We start from the raw sequence: 15,418 nt of genomic DNA on the forward strand, positions 1-15,418 counted from the left end.
CCCTCATGCTGGAGTCAGGGGTGCTGAAATGTTTTCTAATTTAAAAGAAATATTAATTCAACTTTTGCCAAATGAAAAGCAGAAGTTATTAAATATCATAAACCAGCTTTTGCACAAAACAGAGTCGTCTTCTCCCTGCTAACTTCAAAAAGCCTTCAAAGAAGCAGAATCACAGTCACGGTAAGCTTGAGGTACTGCTGTTACCTTTGGCCTGTCTTGCCCTTTCCTCCTAGTTTGTTTACATCTTCTTAACCGTTACTGTCCAACTTCAATAGGAGCGGTTACGTTGTTTGCAAGAATAATCACATTTCAAAGGAAGAGATCCCTGCAGCATCCCAGGTTATCCCTCCCTCCCCTCAGTATTTACCACCAGCTGGCTGCATCATGCACAACGGGGTCTTGCATCGCTCTCTGTGAGGTGCTTTGCAAACTTAACAACGACAGGCTGCTCCTCAACACCCGGAGCGAGCTGGGGCATGCAAAAACCCGCATGGGGAGATGCTGGTGAACGCCAGGGAGGCTCCAGGCAGAGCTCTGGGGCAGGGACCCGAGTGCTGCTCGCTCCTGTGCAGTCTGCCTGCCCCAGTTACCCACATGCCCCGCACTACAGACAGAGAAATGGATGCTTTGGAAGCACGTTGTTCCAAGGCAGTCATTTAAAACAGGCAAGATTAAAAGGATAATTTAGATGTTTAGATGCCTGCTTTACGGGGCAGTAACTGCTGCCTGGAAGCATCCCGGTCCCTCGCTGGCTGCCCAAGGGGAGTCCAGCCAACCAGCATCAAAAGGCAGCCGAGGTGAATCCTGCTTTTCACACAGCTTCCCCTCTCATTAATCAGCTCTAGACATCACAACACAGCATCTGAGTCCTGCAAGAAAGGACAGGAGTGAATGTCCATGACACGTTTCTCAGGTCAGTGGTGGGGATGCAGGATGAGTCTCTGGGCAAATACTCACGTCACAGGGCTCTGCCTTCTACGGAGCAGCCAGGATTTCTCCCCTGCCTCCAAAGGCTGCAGTCCTGCTAGTAACCACTCAAAACACTGCCTCCGCAAGCTCACTGCAACTGGAAGAACAAACCATTACTGACAAAACTGAATATTGTATCTCGGGAATAAATCTAGAGCTGGTGAAGTAAACACAGAGCCATGCAGCTTGCCTCGGGGGTTGCAAGTACTATGGTTTACCAAGTGCTGGTAACATCTGGTATCTGGTGAGATCTGTTTTAGCAGAGAAGTTTTGATTTGTGAAATCAGCAGCAAGGATGTGGTTCTGTTAAGGTTAAAAAAACCCAAACAAAACACACAAAACCCCAAAAAAGTGTCACCTCCCAGACATGTACCTTATGACAAAGGCAGTAAGAGAGAGCTTGAAGCACTCAGCAGTCACAAAACAGGGCTGTAATCACTTTGCCCCTCTAACAGGGTAAAACAAGGGGAAAAAAAAATTAATTCAAATGGTTCTAAGAGTCTGTTTATGGTCTGGTAAAAAGCAAAGCCACCATTATTGATGTGAAAAAGCCAAAGGCAGCAAGGACAACCCATCCTCTTCAGCGCTGCAAACAGGCACAGAAGAGGCAGCTGAAAAAGAAATTGTGGAAAGCGAAAGCAGCAGATTTACTGAATGCCTGAGTTAAGAGGCAAGTAAGGCATCCATGGTCTCAGCTGATGTCCTTGGGATGGCACCATCCCAACCCCACTTGTATTGGCAATTATCTGCTGCCAGGGGGAACATTTACACCCGTGTGGAGCTGCGGCTCAGCAGGGAACAGCAGCCTCCATTTGCCAAAACTGAAAGCAGGCAGGCACCCACCTAACTCCAAAACGTCAGCACGACCTGACGTATACAGAGCGAACGACAACTTGTCAGTGGTTGAGGAACCAGAGATTTCCAGAAGACAAGGAAGTAGCACAGAGTCTGGTCAAAGTGACTGGGCAGCATCTGGCAGATGTTTCGTTCTGTCCCGACTGTATTCAGGAGCACCAGGACCGGAGGGAGGCAAAGCAACGTGTGCTCCAGACCAGGCAAACCAAGGCATCTTGCTTAACAAACTGAAAACTACCTATTCAGCCTCAAAAAAGGTCAAGTATGGTTAAATCCTACTGGGTGATACACTGCACCTTCATAGTGTTTTAGTCTGTTTTCCCAGATACCTGCAAGAAAACAGGGCGCCACTCTCTGGTCTAGTGATGCAAACACAAATCCATTTCTGTTGTATTTCCATGCAATTGGAGATGCAGCGGCAGCGCAAGGTGCACATACTACAGACACTGAAAGCTGGTGTACAGAAAGAACACAAGCTCCAAACCTAAGTTTCTTCCTTGGAAATCCTTGTTTTCCTTACAAACATAAAAATCTCAGCTGACATTCTGATATAGCTGTTCCCCAGATTACAGCTTGTGTATAATTTGTAATAAAGCTGGAGAGCAACTGGGGAAAGGAATTTGGTTGTTATAAAAGTCTTATTTCCACTGAGGGGAAAAAAACAACCAACACAGAAAGCTACTTCCATAAACTAAAATCCCTGTGAAAGGTATTTATGGGTTTGTGACTAAAACAAAAGGAAAAGCAGACACAGCCCTTGGCTTTCTGACACCTCCCAAACACTGGCAGAAAACCCACTATTTGGTCATACAAGTTTTATTAGGGAGTGACATCTCACCAGTGGTTCTGGTGAATTTGAGGATGAGGTTCACTACAGGCACTAAGCTTAAACAAATTTGCATCAAACTGACGCTTCAGCTCAGGCGTAAGCTTTACACAAGAGACACCAGCTTGTTCCTACAGCTGCCTTGATCTTAAAGAACAGGTCCTTTTCTGTGCCATTAGGCGTCTTTCAGAGCATGAGTTATTCTCACATATCAGAATTTATAGAAGTGATGAGTTTTGACCAGGGACTTACACTATTTTTACTTCTTTTTTAGGATTTATAGTGACCACAGTAGCAGCATAGCACTGTGACGTCTGACACGGTACATGCAGTCAGCAGAGAGCGCTGCTATCTTCCTTTTAGATCAAAATGTACTTTGTGTTTTACTGAAACTGAAAAAAAAAAGCAAAATAACTCAATGTAGCACATGACAAAGCAAAATCAAAAATAGATGTGACAAACAGCCCAAACCTCCCGTTTTTTAAGATACTATCAGTTTAAAAATTACTCTGTGCAAGTTTTCTACAACTTTCTGAAAATTCCATTCCACAAGAAGTTTCGAAAGTCTTTATTTAAATCTGTTAAAACACCAGGTTTCTCTGTAGAATCAGATTTCCAAATCAGCTATAAGTGATACAAATGGCTTACCTACCTTTTTTTTTTTTTTTAAATTTAAATTAGCAGCACGTAACCTACACTAAATGCTCCTTAAGAAGTAAATGCCTGCCCAGTGAATGTGCACTGGGAGTTGTCCGTCTTTGCCTCTTCCCTTCTGATCCACTGTTATTTCCTTAAGGAATTTCTCATTTTGTCTGTTGTGACAACAAAATTCTCTAGAACGTCTGAACACATCACTTCAGTCCTTACTGCAGGCCGGTGCTCCTCACGCTGCCCAGCAGTGACCCCCCCGTATAACCCAGCAGATCCTGCTGAAGAGGGAGTGGTATGACAGCAAAGGCACCGCACGGCACCGCCTGTGTTCATAGTATCACTTGCAAACTGTTCCACAACGAAAGCTCAGATCTACTTCACAAATTCTCTAGTGTTCATATGCATCTGCAACTCTGCTGGGCACCCAGGTTTATGTTCGGACACACCACTGCCAGGCAGAGCAAAGCAGCCACCCTGCAGGACACGGGGCAGAGACGCCTTACGGACTCATCAGCTTGGGTCTCGACAAGCCTGGGCAATCCTGCACCCTCTTGCATCTCACTGGGTTTGACATACTCCATTTGCAAACCTCCTAGGCTTTCAGCGTCGGGAGGAGGCCGGAACATCCCTGGGTAAGATGCTCCAAAATCCACATCAGGAGTCCGCTGGTCCGTGCAAGTGCCGACACCCTGGTGCCCAGGTGTGCCACGGACACTTACCTGAGTTTTCCAGAAGTTACACAGCTCATTTAAACTACACCAGTGAAGTCCCCTGCAGTCAGCAGGGAGAGGCAGGTGTCTTTATGAGCAGTAAGTCTCGTGTATTTTAGGAGCAGATGAGTCGTTGTCGGAGATCTCCTACTGATGGGCTTGGACTGGGCATTAAGATTTTTAATTGCTTGAGTCAGTAGGATGAATCCCATTCTAAATTACATGTCTGAGCAGAGATACTTATTTTTAGAACGCTGAGCCTTCAGACCCTGTAAGACCAGATTTTGGCTTTGATCTTGAGACACAGACTACCCAAATCATCGCTCGACGCAGAGAGGAAAGAGTGACAGAAACATCGCACCCAACCCAAAACTTGCAGCTTCACTTACCTGGCCATCTCACCTCAGATCTTCTACTCACTGTCCTTCACTTGAGCAGAACCACAACAGAATGGATATTTGGCCATTCTCCTCCTCGTTTCCCTTTCAATACTCCTGAAGTCTTCAATCATCTGCAAAGCATTACCTTAAACCGTGCTAAAGTATTAATAACAGCAGCATCGTGACCCCCATGTGTCTGAAGACAAGACAGTATTCTGACACTCAGCTCCATTTTGTGGTCTTTTTCTCTGCCCTCCGAATGCCAAATCCCAAAGTTATCTGCTTTGACAGGCTGCAATCACTGCAGACAGGTTGAATGCTCTTTGCACTTACAGCCTGACAGACATCTGCTGCTGATTTCACAGCTCTAGCCAGGCTAAACTCCTCATGATTCTCCTCCCAATGCAAACAAATCCTGACCTTTAATTAGTTTTTACTGCTCATATATTGGTGATTCTTCCCGAGAGAATACCTGCATGTATTACTCAGTCATCTGTTATTCAAAGTTTTTAACTGCTCTTCAAGATCGTGCTTTCTTCCAACCTGAGCACCAATTTACATTGCCTATCCACGAAGTCTTAATCAGGAAACGAAGTATTCATACATGTCCTTTGCAAGTAACAATTACTCACTTGCTTATAACTAGACTGACCAAAGCAGAAATCTCTCTTTGTACTCATTCACACCCTTGCTTTTTCAATCAGGTATAAAAAATACGTACGGGGAACAGGTAAGTATGTCTGTCCACCTATGGACCGGAGTAATTTCACCTTCCGAATCTGCAATCCCAAAACCTCCCTTTCCACTTTCACCTCACGATCCAGCAAAAGCAGCAGCTCAGTAAGCAGGAGCCACGTCCCACAGCTGTGACGTGGCTGGGCAGCAGACAACAGACACAACCGGCCGGGTCACACTGCTCAGGGTCCAGCACCATGAGCTCCCCAAGCAGCTGTACTGGGGCATTTTCAGTCTGCCAGCTCTTGCCTCACCGGTGCCAGAGCAACGTTCAAAGGTGCAACCCCCCCCTCCCAAAAGGCAGATACAAAATGACCAGAGAAAGACACCAAAACCCCATAAATAGGCAGATATGAAACAACCAGGTCCTCCCCTCCTTGCCCCACCCCTTCCTCAAAGCATCCAAACACGCAGCTCTTCATGCAGAGGAGGTGCTTTCCCAAGACCTTCTCTCTTCTCACCTCCCAGCACACAGGCAGCAGCTCTGGGCTGCTGACTACTTCTCTTTAGCACATCCCCACGTGAAATATCCAGTGCACTTGTGAGACCAACGTGGCTGAGCTGCAGCGCGCTGCTCTCCATCTCAGGAGGCAGCTAGTAAAAATAACATGTTATTGGAGAAACCGCAGAGGCATTTGCTCCCCCTGCCCACAGAAGCCCCCAGCCAGGAACGGGAGGCACGCAGGCAGGTATGTAGCGTTGCACACACTGCCTTGGCCGTCTGGGGTTAGCTTGGGACAAGCTTCCCTTCTCCAACTGTTTGTTATTCTAATTACCAACTACTAGCTACGTGAACTAAAATATTAAGTTCAAAGCATTAAAGAGACCGTTATCAATTAACCCACACCCCAACTCTGGAAAATAGGAAAAAAATCAGATGGTAACATCTAATGGGTCAGAAGAGGAGAAAATCAGAAGAATCAAGTGGCTTGTCTGCATAAGGAGACCCTAGTGGAACAAGTAAAATTCAGATGGTAAGAGCCTGGTGTCGTTACTTCACAACTCAAACTCACTGGTGTAAAAAGAACACTGCTCTCTGGTACTCTAAAGCCCAGAATCAAAGCCAAGTATGCGCTTTAGTTGACCCGTTCCTTACGGCTCTTAGACGTCACCGATTTAAGCATATAACCTCCTTACTGACCCAGAGTTCTTCAGAACAGAATTAAAGCGATGCAAAGTAAAAAAAACCCCACAAACAAACCAAAACTACCTATGAACAGGTATAATTACTCAAAACGCACGATGCAAGTGCTCAGCATTTCAGTCATGCATGGTGTCAAGTTCTACATTTCTTAATTTACATGATATCTTCCTAACTTACAATTATTCCTTCATTTGCACGCGTTCTTGTTTTAATAAAAATGTTAAACACCCAGCCCACCCCTTAAATCTTATGCTCCAGGCTTTCAAATCTACGGCATCAACTTTTGGAAGCTGAGAAAGGGGCCTAATGAAAATCGAAGCAAAGCATGCAGAAGCAGCCTTCTTTTACAAAAACAGGTAAAACTTTGGCAATCTCTTTAAGAAATAGCGCAAACCAAAGAACAAACTTCAGCGCGCTCTGAAGTTCTGACTGTTCTGAGAGTTTCTCCCCACTCTTGCTAGCGTAAGGAGGTGCAGCTGAATGAGGAACTGGAATGGCACAGCCTTCACACGTCTGTAGAAAACATTTCTACTTTAAAAAGAGCGCAGACGCAAAGGGCTGGGAATGCCCTGACAGCTGGATTTACACCTACCACTCACTGTCATTACAGAGAGATTAACAGTGATAGTCATCAGACAAAAGAATCAAATGTCAAAAAAAATAACGTATTTTAGCCAGGATCACAGTAAGAGGAGGGGGAAAAACATCACCACCAACAAACTGGGAAGCCTTAAGAGTGCTGCAGGCGTCTTCAAACCCATCAAGAACGGACGTCGCTGCCAGCACAAACCGCCGCGCGACTCCAGCTGCTGCGAACCGGGCTGGGGACAAGAAACGACAGCATCCTGGTGCCCGAACAAAGCAAACGGTCTCCTAAGGACACCCTGTTTTGCAGTGAAGAATCCAGGTTTAGGTGCCCTCACTGACACAGCTATGGGAGAGCCACAGGCAGAGAAAAAGCCACCTTGGGTAAGCAGGTCTCAGGCTGTACGAACGAAGGCCTGACGCTCCCTGGCAGCCCCAGACAGTTCAGCTAAGCAAGCCTCCACGTTCCTCACCCAATACAGCCTCCGGCCGGTTTTAATCTGCAGCTCAATTAGGAACACACTGCTTGAACCCAGAATTACAATTCCGAGAAGGATGTTAATTCAACGATGAGCATCACAACGCCTTGGCTGGCTCTGGACAGCAAGTAACTGTCCATTATCCCTGCAATGCCATCACTAACCTTACTGGAGAGGCAGAAAGCTGTCTGAAATATAAAATATTGGCAGTTCAACAGATCTGTGTGTGTGCAAGATGAATTCATTTCACTGAACCCTCAACCTACACTACATCCTCACTTCCACTCACGTCACATCCCCAAACAGAAAACCACCAAACTGCTCAACAGGTTCATTGTCAGAATAATAAAAGCAGGATGGTTCAGTTCAAAATGAAGTCTGTCAACAGGCTCAGGCCTTCCTGACTGACATGTGCTCACAGCCCAAAAAGCCAATGGCATCCTGGGCTGCATCCAGAGCAGTGTGGCCAGCAGGTCGAGAGAGGGAATTCTGCCCCTCTGCTGTGCTCTGGTGAGACCCCACCTGCAGTGCTGCGTCCAGCTCTGGGGCCCTCAGCGTAAGAACGACATGGACCTGCTTGAACAGGTCCAGAGGAGGGTCACGAAGATGCTCAAGGGGCTGGAGCAGCTCCCCTGTGAGGACAGACAGAGTTGGGGGTGTTCAGCCTGGAGAAGAGAAGGCTCCAGGGAGACCTTCTAGCGGCCTCCCAGTGCTGAAAGGGGGCTGCAGGAAAGGTGAGGGCAAATCTTTCTAGCAGGGCCTGTTGCGATAGGACAAGGAGCAATGGTTTTAAACTAAAAGAGGGCGGATTCAGACTAGATATAAGGAAGAAGTTTGTTACGATGAGGGTGGTGAGACACTGGCACAGGCTGCCCAGAGAGGTGGTCGACGCCCCATCCCTGGGAACATTCAAGGTCAGGCTGGACGGGGCTCTGAGCAACCTGATCCAGCTGAAGAGGTCCCTGCTTGCTGCAGGGGGGTTGGGCTAGGTGGGCTTTAACAGTCCCTTCCAGCTTCTATGATTCTATTCCTTCATCAGCAAGAAGCGCTCAACAGCACTGTCATGCACTGCACCTGGGAACAGGACAGCCAAAAAGCTTCTCCAAAAGTGCTCACTCGAGCCTGTTTGGAAGAGAGACATCATTAACTGGCCCTTCTGAGCCTCCCTCCCTCCATGCCACCCGCGTGACAAACCTCTGAACAACCAGATGCATCGAGACCTCAACAGCCTTCCACCACGTTTTCATAAAAGAATGTGTGATAAGGGCAACAGCAGGTTGCCAAAGCCTGCCTTAGCATCTTCTAGCCAAAGGATACAGACTAAAGGCACACATAGCAGCTCTACATGGACCCCGTCACATCAACATCTCGTTGAGAGCTTCGGTCCTGTGTCAAGCTGTCATGAAGCACAGGGTTGAGCCCACGACTCTCACACGAACCCTCCTGCTCCTGCAGGCCCTGGACAATTTACACCCAAAGCCTCCTCCTCACAGCAGTGTTCCACATCCGCGGTATCACCGGCCATAGTTCTGCGCACCCGGTTCCTGAACAGGCATGTCTGCACCCTCCCCTTCCACGATGTCAGACCCACGCTCTGTGCAGGAATGTTTATACATCTCGTGCCTCTCCAAAACCTCTCCTCATACTCACAAAAGACCAGGAGAAGAGTTAGTGAGGGGGAAGGCTGGGGAGAGCTACAGCACCTCTCAGCAACTTCCAGCTGAGGATTTCATAGCACACAAGTGATATTTAAGCATAAGTAAATGCCAAAAATGCATCCCAAAAAGCTGAGAAATTCAGTGTCCCCCCAGCTGAAAATCTCTTGCTTAACTTTCCCTGCCACTGTCTTTAAAGCAACTCCCACCTTAAATTTCCTGTATTTGTAATTACTCAAGTTTATTTAGTGTTATGCAATCCATACCAAATACCTTATAAAAGTCCAGGTAAATGGGAGTTACTGCATTTTATATATAAAATTTATTTATAAAGAACTTACCAAAGAAAACCACAAAATCAATGATTCTGTGATAAAACCTGTGACAGTGACAAAATGTATCTGAACAGTTTCATTTACCTCTGTATCTTTAAATTTGTTATTCAAAATTTGAAGTATACAGCTTTAGAATAATGTTTTAGGCTATGCCTGGGCAGGACCAAGCCTCCTCGGTGCACAGCCCCTCGAAAGAAGCTGCCACAGCCTTTGTTTCTGAGGTTTAACATTTTGCAGAGACAAGTGTCCCATCTCAGCGCAGTACAGAGATCAGATTAACGGGGTTGTACCCATGCCACACTCCCCTAATACACATTGGCTTGTTATTTGCCATTTTCCACCCACAAGGTGCCAGCAGGACTGACAAATTAGTATTTTACTACCAGCGCTAACGATGCACTTAACACATCATTCTCTTCTGGTTTGCATCCACTAGCACAGTCATTTCCTTGTGGGCAGGCTTACTCTTACTGCCCAGCCTTCTTTTGCCAAACACCACCACATTCCCACTTTCACTGAAAATGAAGTCTCTCTCTATCCCACCGCACAGCATCATAAACAGCTCCATCACGTCCTGATCTTCCACACGTATCTCTTGCTGCTAACCACTCCTCCCCACCTGCATTTACTCTTATTTTCCTTCAATGTTTGGGTTGGATTTTTCCAGTGCAGCTTTTTTTTGCTTTTGCCAGGAACAGAGACTGATGATCACACCAGCAGTTTGGACTAAGAAGCAACTCCAAGTGTCCTTCACACCCGCACAGTCCACCTTCTAGCCTAGCTGGTTGCCCTGAGTAGTTCCTCCAGTTCCATCAAGCCACCCAGCTGCCACCAAGCACTCAGAGCGTGTTTGAGCGCATCTTTCGATGGCAGTGCCGCGTTAAGCAGCCCCCAGCTGAGCTGTTTGATCCCACCTTTTAACCGCCCCTTCAGCAGTGCTGGTATGTATATCCCCATGGGACAACATGGGAAACTGGTCCAAGAACTGATCCAGGTTTAAAGTAACCACTGGGGAGGTTTGTCTTTCATTTAAGTCAGTCCTTCCAGCAGTTCTGTCAGCACAAATAAGATGACAGTGGAGGGCTGGCAGAAGATGCAGGTGATTGGAGCACTTAGAGCAACACCATCACCTGCAACCACATCCAGCAATTCCCTTTGGAGTCTTATTTATCTCTACAATGACATCTGATTATTAATTACTACCTATTGGTTTTAGGACCTCAATATCTAAAATCCTCTCATCATCCAAAACCATTTTTGAAGCCGTATGACATTATGTCATTGTTATAATCTGTTAAGCTTTCACACAGGTATGAGTCAAAGCGCAGCCGCTGTGAGGAACTCCTCATCCAGCCAGCGCCAGTACAGAGCAGGAGATGGACAGGCCTCAGCTGACAGCACAGCTCCAGCAGCAGCAGCACTGGCCAGCAGGCACCGCGATCCCACTCCAGCACATATACCACAGTCGACCAAAACATTTCTGAGCAAAACCATTTCATCCCTGTTCATATTAGGGCGTCACACCTCCTCTTTCCTCCTCCGGTTTGTGCAACAAAAAGGTCGCTTAGATTAGTCGATGCTCACCTTCCTCACCGAGCAAAGGGGTGAAACGGCTCAGCTCTCCCATTCAAACGACTCCCCCCGCCCCCCCGCCACCAACGCCCCTATGCAGGCACCTTCCTTTCGCTGTGTTGAACACCCAGCAGCTAGGAGACTGTCACTGAGTTATTCTCTGCAGAAGGAGGGCTTCACAAGTTATGTCTTAAATCTCCCCAATTCAACAAAAAGTCTGTCCTTTTCCCTTTTTATGCCTTCTTGGATACGACCAGCTTGTGCTACCCCCTCACCCAACCCCAGAAGGTATCTTGACAGAGGAACTGGGAAAGGGGATGCCATGCAGTGGATATTAGAGCTGCTCTTCTGTAAGGTCAGTATTTGTGATACGAACGCGGAGAGGCCGAATTCAGGGCCAACATTCCTTTGTCAAGGCCACCGGCACTCCAACGCCACGCGAGGCCGAGACCAGGAGGAAGGGGCAAAGCTCCAGAACAAGACTCCATCTGGCGCTGCGTGCCTTGCGCTGCCTTTGGGAATGACTGTGGTTAAGTAACAGAAGATACAAACCAGCCCAGGCAGAACGCTCCCTAGGAACGATCACAAGGCTGGCGACACGGCTGCCCAGGGACGAGGCAACTGGCCCAAGTCCATACCAGCCCGCTGAGTGACTGAGCAAGGCAGAGCCATTGCAGCATGTTGTACCTCAGACCTGAGCCTGCCTTGTTCAGAAAAGAAGCACTTAAGACACTCAGACAAGGCTTCATCATGTTTTATCTAAGCTAACACAAGCAGCCAGGATGTCTGTCCTGGAATCCAGTGCCAGGGGTGGGGGGAGCAGGGCCCGGCGCTGCACCCCAGGCAATCGTGCCATGTGCCAAGGCATACGCCGTCGGTCACTGCCATTTCACTAGAATCACAGTCCTTCTTGAGGCTGAATTGTCTTCCTTCCTCCATTCCTGCAGTAAGAAAGGATTAAAACATTAAGGCCCATGACATATGGTAAAAACAGACAGGGGAAAAAAGAAACGTAGTGAAGCTGGCTTAAAACAAAATGGAAGTAATTTCAGAAGTCATGGACTCCCAAAGAAGTGACAGCATTGTCTCACAGGGAGAAGTGAAGGGGAGCTTCTCCCTGACAAGTGCTATTGTGCATTACAGGACCACTGCTGAGAAATATTAAGATACAACAAACAGATGTGGCCATTTTCTAGAGTTATTTCAAGAGAAACTTTAGAAAAATTTGGATGTTAAATTTCTACCCAGCTGGAGATTAAATTTTCTTAAGCTTCCATAGCTTACTCATCACATTACTGTACTATAGTTAACAATACCTTATAACTATGAAGTTTTACATAAACTTGGATTTTTAAGGATATACATCTTTGTATGAATTATTTCTGTACTGTGTAGGCATGGGAGCAGCGGGTGCATACACAGCAGATACACAACACTAATACATACAACTAACAGATACATACCTGGACCAACCAAGCTATCTATAAATACCGTCTACATCCATTTTAATACACAGACAGATACTACACATACGTATACTGTGTCCCTTGAAAGATGCAAAGCAGAAGGAACAATCTGGGACAGAAAGGTGAAGCAGAATACATGGTCACAAAAATGTTTCATCCCAAAGTCTGGTTAGACTGAGGCCAAAACCATTTGTCCCCCGACTCGAGAGCAGCACACAAGCTTACTTACCACAGCCACTCGCAGGCTGCAACGCAGCCTTGAAATCCTGACAGTGCGAGCGCACGCTCCTTCCAGGGTACCTGAGCTGGAGCCTACTGGTCTATGAGGAGGAAGCAGCTCAGCACTGCTTATACTGACTCAACACTGCTCCTAAGGCAAAAATTTCGGCTTTGCTCTCCTTTATGTTCTTTCTTTGGAGCATGCACGGGCTGGACTTGGGGGCAGAATCTGTTCCAACACATTCAAGCAGAGTTTCAGTTAAAGTAAGTTGAACAGGTCCACTGATACCTACTCAAAGACTACAGGAAGCCCCAAACTCATTTTTATTAAACTCAGTAAAGTTCCTTCAAGTTCAAATTGAGAACATGCTCTTTGACAAGCCCTCCAGCTACATCTCTGCAGAAAGAAGTCAATCCATCTTGAAAAGTTTCACATTTACAGCAATTACCATTCAAACAATCTGTATTTTAACTGTGACAAATTTTGTTTAAATCGATTTTGTTGCCAAGAAAAAACATCTGCCAGTGAGATGTCAGAGGAAGTCATGTTCTGACAAACCAGGTTCAGGTTCCCATTTTGCTCAATTCTTTGCTTCTATAAATAAATACTCAAAGAAAAAAAGTAAGTATGTCACAGTGCAAAGAGCGAAACATCGCTACTTATGCGCCTTCACTCAGCTGCAGGGGAAACACACGCACACATAAAACAGTTTCCCGAAACGTTCCAGTCTCCTGCTGCCAGCAAGTGGTGAAAAAGCAGAAGACTGTTTAAGGAAAAGAAAGGTAGTTTCAACAAAACCAAGAAGCAAAAGGAGAGCTGTTACAGGAACAGGCAGAGCCCCTCTGACACCCAGCTGCTGTGCGTGCTGGGGAAGCACGAGGGGAATGAAGAGGGACGGTGGGACAGTGGCCAGGCTTAACGTGCTGTCCCTAAACAGCTTCTCTTATTGCCACGCTGGGGACAAAACCCTGAGCTAAAGGCAACATTAACAAGACCCAGGAGGATGTTCCTTATACTAATATTCTTCCACCTTTCTTTTTTCCTGACATGCCAGCAAGGTGGAAATCACCTTAACACGTCCCAGTTCCCCTGTTCCCCCCCGCCACGCCCCCCCCAAGTACCCTGGAAACAAAGGGGTGAAATTTAACAGCAGGCTAGCCCAACAGTCCCCCCAGCAGAGCAAGCGGGGGAAGAGGCTGAAGCCAGGGAGTCTGTTGGGAATTCTGCAAAACCAGAATCTCCACTTGGAGGTTAACGGGTCTAAGTTTTTTGTTCTGCTTTTGAGGAAACAGCCATTTCTGAGAGGGGCCCATAGTTTGTTATTAAGCTTTTTGGTGGTTAATACATGTTTTCTCTCATGATTTTTCATAGAAGAAAAACTTGGAAAATACAATGGTCAGAATGAACCTGCATGAAGCAAATCACACAGGACTAGCATCTGGTGGGAGTACCAACGTAGCAGGTGCCCCAGCTCCAACCAAAGGCAAACCCAGGAAAGGGCTAAAATTCTGTGCTGGTGGTTAAGGACTCCTGATTACGATCGATGCTGCACATTCCAGAATCCGTCGTTACACCAGCAGTACCAGAAAATGCTCATTTCTGCTCTTTACCAGTTTAGCACAAAGAATAATTCCAACTTGGTGAACAGTGCTGGACTGAGAAATTCCCGTAACAAGAAAAAATAACTGGAAATCTAGTTTTCCACTGCATCGAGATGCCTGAGCTGATGCAGCATCGCCACCCGTTCCATGTTATCACACATGGAACACTATTTTTTCTTGTTGTAATCCCCTTCCACAGGTAAGTCACTACGGCAAGAGAACAATCAGAGCCGACGCCTCAAAGGTGTGATAAGCAGCCCAGCTCTGAAAGAGACGGATAATTCCTGCGACTAAAGGCGGCAGCAGGGCACCTGGTGAAACGCACCAACACCTGAATGGAGCCTGTTCAGCGCCCGCAGCAGCCCAGGGGTTCCTTCCGTCTCACGAGCGTTTCTGGAGAAGGTCACTCACACAACCTCCCCGCGGCCGTTACACCAGGGCGCCTACCCTGCCTCTGAGCCGCAGCTGGACAAGAGGAACCAGAGCACCCTGCCTGACCTGGAGACTGACGGATCCCTTGTTCTCAAGAGCTCTCTTCAAAAGTTTCAACACACGTTTCTGAGTAACCATGCAGCTGGGCTTTGGTTTTGGTTTAATCAGGATCAACACCGTAAGATGGAGAGAACAACTTTTTTTTCCTGAAAAATAAAGAGGAAATCATGCACCTTCTTTTAATTCTATCTTTCTAATAAGGCTACAAGCAACAAAATCTTTAGTGGCGTAAGCTTGGTTAGCCTACTCATGAACACAGTTCAGATTCTTCTGAAAAAACGTCAAATTCCAAATTGCACAATAATAATCCAATTCCTGCAGGAAAAAAAAGACAAAATATGAACAATTAAGTAAAAGCCTAATTCTATTTTGAAGTACATCACCTTTCATCATGGATCATTTAAAAACATCATGAGCATGTTCCAAACAAGTACTCAACAAAAACAGTAATGAACATGTGGCAAAAGTACAAAACTCCTTTGCACTATTAACAGATCATTTCATTTAAGTATTAACACTAGTGTAAAATATCTAGGTGTTGTTTCATTTAATTTTGAAAATACCATATAGAAAACACAATGCTCATAATTCCATCCACAGGATTCTACAAAGCTGCTGCTTCGTTCAACAAATCTTTGAACTGTTTCAATATGAAAATTCCAATTTTTCAAACTGCTCAAAAATCATTGCAGAAAATTTCCAAGCACTTGAACTGAAGCACAACCAAAGTATGAACTTGGTAC

This window comes from Leptosomus discolor, chromosome 24, assembly GCF_034619465.1.
Source record: "Leptosomus discolor isolate bLepDis1 chromosome 24, bLepDis1.hap2, whole genome shotgun sequence".
NCBI classification, from domain to species: Eukaryota; Metazoa; Chordata; class Aves; order Leptosomiformes; family Leptosomidae; genus Leptosomus; species Leptosomus discolor.